This window comes from Calidris pugnax, unplaced genomic scaffold, assembly GCF_001431845.1.
Source record: "Calidris pugnax isolate Ruff unplaced genomic scaffold, ASM143184v1 scaffold103, whole genome shotgun sequence".
In the NCBI taxonomy this organism is placed as follows: Eukaryota; Metazoa; Chordata; class Aves; order Charadriiformes; family Scolopacidae; genus Calidris; species Calidris pugnax.
This window is the reverse complement of record NW_015090990.1, coordinates 6,768,455-6,782,440: the sequence shown is the minus strand read 5'-3', so window position 1 is coordinate 6,782,440 and position 13,986 is coordinate 6,768,455. Positions and strand designations below refer to the sequence as shown.

The window sequence follows — 13,986 nt, the reverse complement described above, 5'->3', positions numbered from 1 at the left end:
CAGGACCCTAAATGAAAATTAAAACTGTGATAGGAAAAGTAACATTTTGAAAAAATATCTTTTTCCTTCTCTTTTTGGAGCAGTGGCTATTCAAAGACAAAAAAAAATTTCAGTAATGAAACTAGAAAATATATTGTGCCTAACAGGACCTACTGTTTGCACTAAAAAAAATCAATAATATTAAGAAGCAGCATAAATCTCATTATTGACTTTTTTATAATTTTATTAATAGCCCTATAAAATACATAGTGAAACTTTTCTTTAAATCACATCCAGCATAGTTTAGTCGCAGCACTCACTTTTAGCTTTATCTGAAACAGGGGACCAGCATTTCATTTGTATTACACTAGCTTTAAATAGAGGCAAACAGAGATACTTAGAGATGTAACCTGAATGTCATTAAAATACATTATTACCAGTGAATGAGAAGTTATGTTCTTTATAGATGTATGAGCCTGAAACTTTCAGGCCTGACCTAATTCAGTAGTATTTCATGAAATGAATCTTAAAAAAAAAAAAGAAAAAGAAACCATTTTTGTAAATTTGCTGCTCATGTTAGAAATCTCAAGAGTTCTCATTACCAGAAAATTACATTCATGCGATCAAAAAAGCTTTTGTCATTCTGCAGATGAAATAAGTCTGTGTGGAGTCATGAACTAATTTGAAACCATTTGAAAAAGCAGCTAAAACAAAACCAGGCTTTCTTCTGATGAGTTCTTACTTAAAAAAAGGAGTATAGGAGTATCACTAAGGAAACTGATTATTCATGTGAATAGATAGTTTCTATGAAAAAATGCAGCTACCAAAAAGTTCCAGACATGGCACTAAATGTGGTCCATACATGCCCGAAGCAGAACTAGCCCCTTGGCTGGATGGTATTTGTTTGACACACTTGCAGCCTCATAGCAGTCACTTGAATGCTCCCAGATGCAAGGAAGACCTCTTCATTTGTTTTCGTGAGTGGAAATCTGTATTTTTTTCCTATTATTAAAAGCGAGTTGGCATATCATAAGATGCTGTAGAGTTGATTTCCAAGATTTACTTAAAAGTTAACTACTATCAGTAATATACACAAATATATATATAATAATTGTATATATTTTTTGTTTATCTATGTATCTTTGGAAGTATATACCTTTCTATATATACACATTGTTCATATATCTGCAAAAAATAGATGAGACCGACGTCTGCATAACGGTAACTCATTCTTCATATATATGGCTGGCATATACAGCCATAACTGTATCTACTTGTTGATCAAGGTCGTTGAGAAAATATTTAATACTATAAATTCCTGGTGAAATCTGTTACACACCTGTTAGTTCAAGTTAAAAGAAGGGTAGGGAGAGGGAGTGGAGATATTTTTTTGGCTGGTTGGTTTTAAGTTTGTGTCTAAAAAGTAACTCCTTCAAACTCTATTCCAAGCTATTACTCCTCAGCAAATGTAGTTTTAACCGGTACATCAAACCCCAGACTGCTGTCTTCTTAAACAAGTCATAATTTCATGCAACAAGGAGATAGCAATCAATTCCCTTCCCATCACCTTATTTGCACAAAGAATAGATTAGTTATTGTCTCCCTTACTAACACTTGCTGCAAAAATATATCTAGTACATCCTAAATCAGTGGTATTATTGCTACTTTCTCAGTAGGCTTTGCGCAGGTATTTTTCTCCTATAATCTGTTAAATGTTAAGCATTCCTTTAGCATATATATTTTACTGATATTGTTGAATTTGCTTCTTACTGAAAGCTTCATATTGGCATCAGCCATTTAATTCTTCTACATTTTCAGATCACTGTCTGCGTGTGTCTATTCTTCTAATATATTCAAGATGAATCTTATGATAACTTCTATGGAAAAACATCCATAGTTTTTATTGAATAAGAACTGCAGAGTCAAACCTTGTATTTGATGAACCTTAATGCTTCCAAAACTGGAAGCACTTTGGCATGCCCATTGTGCTGAACATCCCTGCCTAAATTATACACTTGTATATATTTTATTATTGCTTACCAACACTTCTAATGTCCCTCCTACAGTTGATACTGGTTGGTTTCAAGCACAACAAAACACCCGAGGTTGCAGGGAGTAATAGCGGTGGTTCAGGAGGTGGTACTCTGCTCCCTGCCGCCGTGCTCAGCAGCGGACACTGGGTTCTCACAGGTGCATGCTCCTAAATACGAAATCAGTGTCCTATCTACTTCACACAAAATATGCAGCTGCTGTAACAGATGGTGACCTAGTAAAAAGGTTAGAGGAAAAAATCCGAAATAATGATGTTTGTTGAAAAATACACTACTCAAGTCAGGAGAAGGTGGAACGGCCTTGCAAGGGCTGTTCGGAGTTTTTTAGTAACTCCCGATAATCAGAAATACCAGCAGAAGTTGAGGCAAATTACTATTTAATGTTTCTAAGTACAGCAAAATTAAAATCTGTGTATTTAAGAAGTTTATTTTTAGAAAAAATTAGTGCTAGTCTAGCCTAATAGTTGTAATATAGATGGTTTACATCCATCTAACAAGGATGTCATTAATGTCATTAACAAAAAAATTTTTCCTCCCCTTTCTTTTCTCCAATACATGGAACCTGCTGATTCATTACAAGTAGATTAAGTCCCCATCACTGCAGTGACTGGAGGCAGCAGACATGCCCAACAAATTGATGCAAACTAAGAATATGCCAGCAGCAAAAACAGAATTAGAGTTGACTTAAATTTTTGGTGCTATCTATATGTTCAGTTTTTGTAATGTTTTCTTTTTCACATTGAAAACAGCTGGGGAAAAGTATATGCCTTACTTCCTCGGCCTGTTCTGCTTGTCACTTGAGACTAACACATTGGCACAAAGGAGCTAAGCCTTCTTTGAGACAAGATTCCAGCTACTCAGACATGTGATCGTTGTCCAGGGGTTACTCTCAGGTGTGCTTCCTGGCAAGGAAGCTTTTGCAAGCTCTGAAGCTTATTTCAGTGATGAATGTATAAGCTCCTCCATATTTCAGAGAAATTAAATATGTACTTTAGACAACAACACTGAGGTCACTTGCTAAAAAATTCTGTAAATAAGAAAACTGTGCATGCATTATGTGCAGCCTGGTTTTGTGTGTAAGTGCTGGGTTATGGATACCATGGGCAGAGAAAAAAAAACTGATATAGACCAGACCAGCTCAGGTCCAGTAAGGTGATACCAACTTGGGAGTGCTACCAGAATGTGGCTTCTGGAGAAGCCAAATGGGAGACATCTTATGTGGGAATGTGCTGAAGAGAAGCCAGTTTGAACATGGCTACCATGCCCTGTGCCATTTCTGGTTCCAGAATGTCTTACTGGGTCAGGCAGAACCAGATGTGGCACCTGAACTGGCTCCGTGTGTTTGCATAGTGTCCACATTGAGCAGTTCTGGGAGAGCTGGTCACAGGCTGGGACAGAGAGCTTCTTCCAGTCTGTTTGCATTGCAGATAATGGAGTGTTGAGTAGATATTAACAGTTCAGAAAATCCTTCTTCCCCTTACTGGTAACACTATAAATAATATTATATTTACAGTGTTTAGCAAACTTGGGATCTGCAAGCCCCACCCGTTCCAAAATGAGCTATCTAGTGAACAATGAACATTAAGTTTAAGAACTTTTCCAAATGTTTCCATAAAAGACAATTTAATAATTTAGACACCTGTGACTTTCTTTGGGAAATAGGTTTATTTTTGCAAATGACACTGTACTTATTGGCTGTGCAACTGAGTAGTTTACACAAATGTTCTATTCTTCTTTCTTTAGATTGACATGAGCTTTACAGAAACGGGGTTTGGTTTATAAGACTGATGTGAAACTTTGAAAGGCCTTCTGATTTGCTTGTACTACATTTGACTTGATAGTGAATATGCTTCTAGCTTTTAACATTTTCTTTTCCTTCACCTGCGTTACAAATACTTGCTATTTGTATTAGGTATAAAAAAATATTTGGCTACATAACCTTCACAGCTTCTTAAAGACAAAGACTCACAGTCTCTTTCTACATTTAGTTGTGTTTGAGAGACAACACGATTTACCTTTAAATGTGGCTCTATATGGCCACTATGGAAAGACTATGTCCCACGCTTTTAAAAAAAACCATATTCCATATGCATAGGTTACATTCATATTCAGCTGTTCCTCTTTTCACTTTCATTCATTCTTCCTGTGTTAAAGATCTGATGATCTCATTCCTTACTCTTCTTTTTTTTTTTTTTTTAAATAATCTTTTATAACTTTAGCATCACTGACAGAAATGTATTTCTTTTCATGTGCACTAATTTGAATTTATTCAGCTTTTTATCTATTTATTCATGGTTTCCTATTCAGAAAATGCCCTCAATTATCCCAAAAATGAAATTATATGAATTACACATTCTGTTTCTATAAATGTGTAGGTATCACAAAGTAATTAATGTGTAGCTATTCTAGCCTGTAAAACTTTTTGATACTATAAAACATCCAGGTGCTACAGAAATCAATGGGGAAACTTCCATTAATGAGCTAGGATTTCACTGTTAGCTTGTTCTAAAAGTGGCAGTTTAGCAGTTCAGTGATGATGGGCTACTGTACAGTGCAGTGACCAAAGACCAATATGCCAAACCACTAGAAAAAAAAAGTCATTGCAAATCTATGTGGTGCATTGCTGAGACAACGGTTTTTATAGAACAAACAAGTTTTCTCACACTTTCTCTCAAAAGTGAATTCAGTGTTCATGAAGAATGAATTGTACTGGTTCAAAATGTCTGCAGGCTGTCCTCAGCAGCCTTGTCAAGTCCAGAATTACAGATTTCATCACTCTCTAGGTCAGAGACATTTTGTAACGCTGAGGAGCAAAGGAAGCTAGACAAGATGCCTCTTACAAATTACCTCAAAACTTCTATAGAAATTGCTAATAGGCTGCTAAGTCTATTAAGTCTCAGCACAGATGCTTTGCCTTCTTCCTCAGCCATAGCTGAACATCTAGGATCACAATGCTAAATGGTAATGGTCCTGTGCACCCCCTACTTGAAATATAATGGCACAGAATTAGCACGGAAATAAGAAAAATAAATCTGGTTTCTTCAAAACATTTTCTCCCACAGTGATTAGTAGCGTGTAGAAATATAGATAGTATCTCAATAAATTGTGTGAGCTAATTTATAGCCTTAAAATATAAAAATTAAAAATATGCTTTCATATTATTCTGATTTTACATAATTAAGCACAGGCTGTTCTGGTAGAAAAGAACAGCTGTCTGAAGTAACTTCATGTTACATCTCCACTGGCACATATTTTTCTATCTAGTTATAGATAATTGTATGCAATTACAACATTTTAGTAATCTCTGTAAAACAGCTAATTTAGTTGTGTGCGTCCCTCGGCTTTTTTTTTTTTTTCTTCTTATTCTCCCCCTCCAGTTTCTAAAGAATATACTGACATCCAGAATGGATAACATAGGGACTTCACAACTGTTTTTAACAATCTTAAATGTGGGCCATACAGTGTCCCATCTTTATTACTACAGATTTTGCTCAGACATTAAAACACTTTGCATTAAGTACATCTCTCCTTTACCACATAAAGACATTTCAAACTTTTCTGATAGAAAAAATGCAATCCAGTGGAGCCAGTGCATTGGTCCAGCTAAACTGACAGTTCATTTAGAACTCCAGACAGTCAAGTATTTCTCAGTATTTGTATTGAAAGCGTGTTCCTCAAAGGCTTTTTCCCCCCCTATAGCTTTTATTTTCACCCAAAGCACAGTGAGTTACAGCTTTCTAAATTCCCTCTAATTTAACTGTTCTTGGGACTTGCACTTCTGGACTGCCAAGAGGGCAAGTCCTTTTGCTCCTGAGCTGGTTCGGGTGCTGTACTGCACCAAAAAGAGGTCTGTGCCCAAACTGCCAAGTGACTGCAGATTTTCTGCATTTCCTGCACCTCAGTCTATGCCCAAGTAGTAGAATCTTTCGATGTTGCCACTGTGGATGGTCTTTTAACAAGTAAGAATAAGCATAACAGGGTATAACAAAGGAGATTTCACACAAAAGACAATAGAGTAATTTAGTTTTAAGTTGTTATAAAAACTTAATTAGACTGGCTAATTAATTGTTCCAGAGCATGTTGGTGCTGCCTTTCTCAAGCAGGAGAAATCAGAGATCCACTAGGTCTTTTTGAAAATCTTAGCCATTACTCAAATTATTTTAATTCCAATGAGATTTCGGCTTGAATCCTGCAGTGAGTCCTATAAGGCAGATGCACAGAATAATATGAAACTATTTCAACAAGCCAGCTTTGATATTTCAGTGCTTGGCACCCAAAAAGGTTAAATGGAGATGCAAATATTGTATAGTTCTTAGTTATCAAGCTATTTCGCTGTGGCACTGTAGCTGACCAGATTTGAAATATTATCTAGCATTCTTGCAGTTTGCAAGAAATGTGGGTGTTTTGTTGTCTTTGAGCATTTATTTTCTGTGTAGGTTTGCTAAACTACACAAAACCACATGTAGGTTAGTTTTTACTACAGCTAGTAAAACAAATAAAACTTTTGGACACAGACTATGGAACATGCCAATACACAATTCTGGGATTTCTGCAGTTGTGTGTGTTCATTTATATAGCAAGTAAAAATGGAAGTTGGAAACAAGGAAGCTTGTTTCCAGTAGGGACAATTCTAGCATTTTAAAGGCAACTGCAATAAAGAAAAATGAATAAATGTAGGGTTCATCTGTTGAGTGCCATTCCAAAAATGCAGGTTTCTACTGTTCTATCAGTAGGTTGGAGAGTGTTTTCTTGCCAAGAGTAGACTTGCAAGCGTCAGTGCCAAAAAACTTCAGTAAAACATTAGCCTTTGCTACAAGCAATATGCAAGCAAAACACACTTTCCATTTGTTGATTAAATTACACATCAAATACAAAGGAAAACCAAACCAACCCAGTCTTGTTACAGGTACAAGAGGCTTCTAGGTAGACTTCATATAGTTTTTACAAGGATGAAGAATGAATGGCTACCCATGTAAAATCAAGCATTTACAAAAAAAAAAACCCAACTGAAATAAATACTGAAAAATAAAAATATCGTACAAATCAGCTGTGAAGAAATTCAGAAGGGGGTTTTGTGGATGGAAAGATAATGCTTTAGTTTTAGACTACCATCTTCCATAAATTTAAGCGCTCAATATTGTACCAGCCAGGTGTCAGAAATGAATAGTGAACCTGCCAGGAGAGATGTTTTCCATTTCTTAACCACCATCCTGGTCCATGACAGAATTGATTGGCTTTTTCACATATACTGCTACTACTGTCAGAGATAAAATACTATCTCTCTTTAAATAACTATCTTTACACCAAATTTGTTCACTTCAAGTGAGTTCAGAATAATAAATATTTTTATTTTTTAAAAGATTTTTTAAAATAATCTAAGTTCTCAGTACTATTAAGGTCTTCTTTTTTTCAGAATACTAAAATACAATTTTGGTGAAGGGCTTGCTTTATAATTAAAGCACAGGATCAGCACAATACGCGGTATATTTTTCTCATATCTTGGTGGAACCTGACCCTTAATTCACTGAATGGGTATCTTAATCTATTAGGTACTGTATGCTGTTTCCTATGATGAGAATTTGAGTTCTCAGTCTTTCTTGATTGCCTTCCGCTACTGTTTAAGGTGTTAGCAGACTCAACAAGACTGTTCTGCTGTCAAAACACTGATATCAAAAGAACTCATCAGTGGCTGGTCACTCTAGTAGTCAGCTGTATGGCGTAGCATTTCCTGTGATCTGCGAGTTAGCACATCAATTTGCATCACAAAAGCATAACTGAGTTAAAGGAAAGTCTTTTTACCAAAACTGATTCTTTGTATCCCCTTAAGACTCTAAACATTAAGTATTGCAAAGGAAGGCAAAAGCTTTGCTTTGAATCACATTTCAGTTATTTTTCTTTCTGTCGTGTTTCTCCCTGCTGGCCAGCCCATGCTGATCCCAGAATGAGACTCTCATACAAAGGCCAGCATTGCAAGGTGAGGGATCTGCCATTAGGAAGATGAAGACTTAATTGAACAATCATCTAGGTCAAAGGGAGTCTTTTTTCATTATTTGAATGGACTTTAGGTAAAGTTCTTAATCGGGAATAGGTTGTCCCAAGAGTTACGTTGTTCTCAGAAGTGAACTCGTTAAAATCTTCAGAAAACAAAATTCTCAAATCTCCTTTGCCAGGTGTTCAGTCTTTTAATTCATTCTTTTTGAATGTGTCTGTGTAATCGGGTCATATGTTGGCCCTAAGACGTTATGATTTTCCTCTTGCTCTATCACTAAAATCTTAATATTCAAAAAACATATCACTGACCCAAAGTCACCCATCTCTGTGTCTTTAGCAGCCTTGCACTGAGTAGGCAAGTTAGTAGCTTTCATTGCAAAAAGCCACATTTTGATGAGAAAACCTCTGGAAATACCTCTGAACTTCAAGTTCCGAAAATGCATGTTCTTAACACTGCACTTTGCATTTGAACAAAAGATAGCTCAGTGAATAATAGAGGAAAACTAAGATACCCAAGTTTGCTATGGTTGTGTTTCCTTCTTTCAAGACCTCAGTGATCTCTTACGGTAATAATTGCATATGAATATAGAACAAGTGTTATTCTGATTGTAATAAAATTAAAATTACAAGTTACAAGAGCATTTTTCTATATGTCTTGACAGATATTTTAAAACAATAGCAGAGGATTAGCAATGATTTTTGGGGACAAAAAGACTTCCATCTTCTATTATGATGCTTTCCACAGTGAGCTGGCAAGATGAAGGTGTAATTATGCAAACCTGAGAAACTGTACCGTTCTCTTTAAACAGGAGGTTTATCTTCTTCATAACAAAAAGGATTCAAAATCTGATTGCAAAAGCATGTTACTCCTGGGGATAGCTGTATTTCCACACTCTTGACAGCTCCATCTCAGGATTTTCAGCACATAAAATAGTTTATATTTGGAGAATACCTACGAAAAGCCAGCTGCAATTCTGCAAATGTTGCATATTGTTAGATTATATAAATTTAACGCTACAAGTTCTTCTGATGCATACAGAAACGCATGGGTTCTGTATGTCTTCAGAATCACAGGATTTAGTGATGCAGTCATTTGTTTTAATACACTGCTGTGAGAGCTTTATACTCTGTGCACCTCAGTTATTCCTATGGGTTTAATACAGTTCTCATGCAAATAATAATCCAACCCTGGAATAAGAAGTGAAAGGCACAGAAGTGGGTGGCACAGAACCAGCCCAGGTTTGATGGCGATACAAGCGTGGTAGCAGAAGGCAGCGGGGACTGATGATGACTCAGAGCCCTGTGCTGCATCCCTGTCACGGGATGCTTTGGGGCTCCCTCTCTCTCTCTAGCAGTGCCCATGCACAGTGTCCTCAGCTTCTGAATTATTGAATTGCAGTTATTTAGTCTGTCCAATGAAATAATAAATTGTAGGTTTCTGTTGTGGCGCAAAGAAAGCTGTCGAAAGGGTTGAGTGGCCATTTCAAATTATTTCTCTGGCAAACGTGTGATAGACTTCATCCTTAGCAGGTAGTACTCTGCTGTTACTGAAGAAACAAAGCCTGAAAAGGACAGATTATGTTGTCAGTGCTTGCATGAGTTCTAGCTGACAAAACTACCATCCAGAAGCACATGTCTACTATGAACAGTGTTAAGACCATAAACAGTGATTAATAATAGTATGCAAGTATAAAATGCTTGTATTGTGAAAGCCAACTGAATTGCTTATGTGTCTGTGGGAACCACTTGGCTGACCTGAAATGTTGACTGTAAAATAAACATTTATAAGTTTGAGTTATTGCTTATATCGATACAACAGGAAAGTTAAAAGCTTAATTTCAGGTTCCTGAGAGTTTTAAGAGTATATATTTAGCTAAGCAGAAGTGCTGACTCACCTTGCAAATCTGACTTTTGTCCTTTTCAAAAACAATCCACTTTTGTGGGCTAACTGCCCACTTCTCCTTTGATTTCTCCTTGGTCTCCCTCCCATCTTCTCATGGCAATCGCACAGCTCTTGCCTGCAGAGTAGCAGCAGTCTGCTTAGAAAACACATCCCAACAGCTCCAAGTTTCATTCTCAGCCTCCTTGCCCAGATATTCTTAATTCTGTTTTCCAAACACTTGTTTTCCATCAATCTTTTAATGATCTCTTGCCACCCTCTCCTGTTTAATCTCTGTTCTCCCTTCAGAGTATGTGCACGAATACACACACACGCATTTAATTTCCCAGAGTTGTCACTCTGCTGTGTACCCCCCTGCCCTCCAGCCCTCTGGCTCCAGCCTCCTTTACCAGGATCCTCATTTAATCTCAAATCCATTTTTATTGCTTTTAATTTATAATTATGAGGGGAAGATGCTCTTTCTGTCTACTAAGAATAAAACATATATTGAAGAAAAGTTTAAAAATAATTTAATTTTCCTTTTGTATTTTATTTTCATGTGGTTTGATTTACATTACGCAAAATTCAATTGATAATAAGAAATAACTCAGGATGAGATTAAAGGTTCCATTGTCAGCTATGTCAATTTATATTTAATAATTTTCCCATGCTTTCTAGTAATCTGTTCCCTATTTTAAAAGATTAGAAGCCTGAACATACGCTGTTTTTTCCACCAAAATTCATCAAAGCCTTGTGGAAGTCAACTCAATAGCAATAAATAAGTTAAGTAGGAGAGTGAGCCCAATAAACAATGAAAACTGAAAATGAATGTATTTTACCTCACTATTATAGCAAGTATGACACAGAAGTGGGTTGAGTGCCAGGAGACTGCACTGAAAATCAGAGCCTTCCTTTTGTTTCATTGTGTAATATGTTCTATAGTTACTACAATATGATATGCTACTTTTTCTTGGTACAGCTTGATTTCTTCCTTAGTGTCTCCTACTTTCTACTCAGGCATTTTATTCGAATTCTGCTCAACAAAGGTACAGCAGAGACGCTTTGACAAAAACTCAAAATCCTAGATTAGTGCAGAAACTGAATATGTACTAAAAGTGTGTTACATTAGTTCCCATCAAATGAAAAGATATGAAGTTATTTTTAAAAGAATGTATTAACTACATTCTTTCCTTACTCCTATCCCTAAAAACTCTGCTTTCATTGCTATGATTTGAGGTGTATGGTTAGAGCACCCGGAACCAATCAGTCCACTGAAGCTCATTCTTTCACATATATTATCATTAATAAGAAAAGGATACTATTAGTAGATTAAAGGTACAGTAAGAACTTGCACCGTCTGCCTGCATTCTCTGCATGTCCAATAACGCTTTCAGAGAGGGATTAACCTTGGGACAAGCATAACAGAAGCAGTCTTCCTCCCCAAACCAGTGAACACAGCCTGACTTTCCCCTGGAGACCAGTGACCTCTGGTACGTCCTTGTGTGTGTAGATGCAGGCCAGGATGGGACGATTGAGGAATAGCACAAAAGTACAACCAAGAATAAACATTGGAGGGTAATATATAGGCCTTTTAGATCTTAACGTAGAACCTTCCTTGGCAAAATGGCTATAAATACAGTCAAGAATAAGGTATTTACTTACCAGAATACCTTATGGAACTGGCTGCTATATTTAGGTATTTAAATGTTTGTTTAGATAACAGAAGCTCCCCTTTCCTGCCTTTACCTTCTTTGCCCACAATACACAGGTGTATAGTTAGCATACAGGCTTCAAGAATAAAAAGGTCAGGCTTGTATTGGGGGAAAAATGGTAAAGGCAGGTGTGGGTGACAAGCCTGATTGCCTAGGGGTGAAGTAGCAACATTTTTTGTAGCTGATGATGACCTGGATAGGATGCATCCTCTGTCTGGCCTGATCTGCTAACTGCTAGTCATTCCCACCGCAAACAAGGATTTGCCCTGTCAGACTGTCAGTACCATCTCTCTCATCCTTATAACAAATTCCCTATTTTTTGCTGTTTATGCTGCTTTGGTCCAGACTCTCACACCTTATTGTAAGAATGTTGCTGAATGCTGGGCTCTGTGTTTCCAACCCTAAACCCCAGCAGGCCTGGGGTGGGGGGCAATGAGGAAGATGATGTAATGGGTATTGGCTGTCCCTGTTCCACCCATAAATAACCTTAGGAATGTTACTATGGCAATTTTTTCAGTCACACATGGTTTCAGGCTCAGTAAGTTGAACCTTTTAGCCACAGTGCTTTTTAGGAAATGCAAAAAATATGAGCCTCATCACAGACTGACTCCGTCTCAGCTGAGCGAGAGGGAAAAAAAGATCTTGTGTTAGAAGATGCTTTATATTTTCTAATGGTAGAAGGGTCATGATTTTTCTGCTTATTGCTAACATACAATTAATTCCATTGACATAGGAACTCCAATAGAATAAAGCAAATGTAGTATCATGGGAGAGTATGTGCAACACAGCTTTCCTCATTTCTTTGCGCCAGTATTATCATTTGGTGAAGAATGAAGTGTGATTATTTTTTAAAAAATACATTATAGTATTTATCATCCAGGTGACAGAGCAAAACAAATTATTTTCACGTTTTCCATAGGCTTTCAAAACAGAAAGGTGTATATGTTTTCCTGGTAGTTTTTCCTTTTGTCCATTGGAGGCAAATAATTTTTTAGAAAGCTAAAGAAGTGGGGAATTTCTGTCCTCAGAAGCTTGCAGGAACCAGACAGAGCCTCAGCTTGGTGCCCTGAATTTACCCAAACACACCATAGCATTACATGGTATTATTTCCAGAGGTGCTGGAACTCTATTTGTTCCCAACAGCAAGTTCATTTACTGTAACAATTAGCTGCCATGAATAAAAGTCAAAGACTTCCAGTGAGAAAAACAGCTTTGAAATGAAAATAACTACTTAGAGAAAAGAAACATTCTGAACACAGACTGGTAATTGCAGGTGTGTATGAGGACAGGAGTCACTTCTGCTGCCATGTGAGGTGGGGACAGTCATTCAATCATAGGCTGCAGGGACATTTGCTGCATGCTCACTGGTGAGCAAGCCAAACCCAGTAAGCTTCAGCTTGAGTGGAAAAAAGGGCCAATGATGGACCGAAAACTGGGTTTTTGAGTGGGACCACAAAAAACACAGCACTTTATTCCCAGTGCATGTAAAACCTTACTCAGTAAAGAAAAATAAATCCTACTGCCAGACAATAAAAAACAACTAGGGAAAAGGTTCTCTTGACTTTCAGGTTCTTCCTTATATTTCTGTATTTCCTTTAGTGAAAACTATTTTTCACCTACAGCATAAAGAGAAAGCTAACACAAACCAAACCCCCAAACAGCCTGTTCCACACACAGGGCATATTTTTTAGCAGTTATCTCCTTGTTAATGCTACTTAGAAATATAAGCTTCAATATATTTCTAGCTATTGACTAAGATGTTACCAAATATATCAGAATATAATGTCCTTCTTGATGTCCAGCTGTAAGCTAAGAAAACGTAACTGTCAGAAACACATGAATGTTATTGCAAATTTTTTAATTTAGTGAATGGGCTCAATTCTAACACATAGATCTGAGATTACTTCTGGGTCTTATCTGATGATGAATTCTTTGAATTTCATCTTCTCTTGGAGATATTTTTCTATCTCAGTTTTTCATCACGTAAGTTTATTTATGTGATTTATCTTCAAGATAGGGGGTTGATAATTCCTTTCCATTGAAAATGTGCCCTATAACCCTTTAAAATATTAGGAGTACTAGTATTATTCCCTTCTAGAAATCTATGAACGCTTAAGCAGCCAAGTTTAAAGAAACAAAGCAAAAAAACCCAAAACAACCCCCCTAAATTTAAGCAGGTTTTTATTTGCACAATCACAAACAAAATACACTCTTTCCTTTCTATATTATATATAACTTTTTTTTTGAGCAAAACCATGTGTTAGTGAACATGAGATCTCTAACATATCAATTTGTTAGAATTCCGTAAGGATATTTTTCTATTTTTTGTAATACTTTGATTACATTCAAGATTCGTCTTAGAAGTGTGGTGGTT

The 13,986-nt window shown here is 36.7% G+C and overlaps 1 protein-coding gene across 2 annotated transcripts in view; it reads right to left on the bottom strand.

Moving 5' to 3' along the window:
* B3GALT1 (Beta-1,3-galactosyltransferase 1) overlaps positions 1–9,962 on the bottom strand; it is a 171,246-nt gene extending 161,284 nt beyond the window's left edge. For both annotated transcript variants that reach the window (XM_014954436.1, XM_014954434.1), the window contains exon 1: positions 9,917–9,962. The gene's annotated coding sequence lies outside the window, so the exon portion shown is untranslated. The remainder of the gene's footprint in view (positions 1–9,916) is intronic.
* Between the last annotated feature and the right edge of the window lie 4,024 nt (positions 9,963–13,986).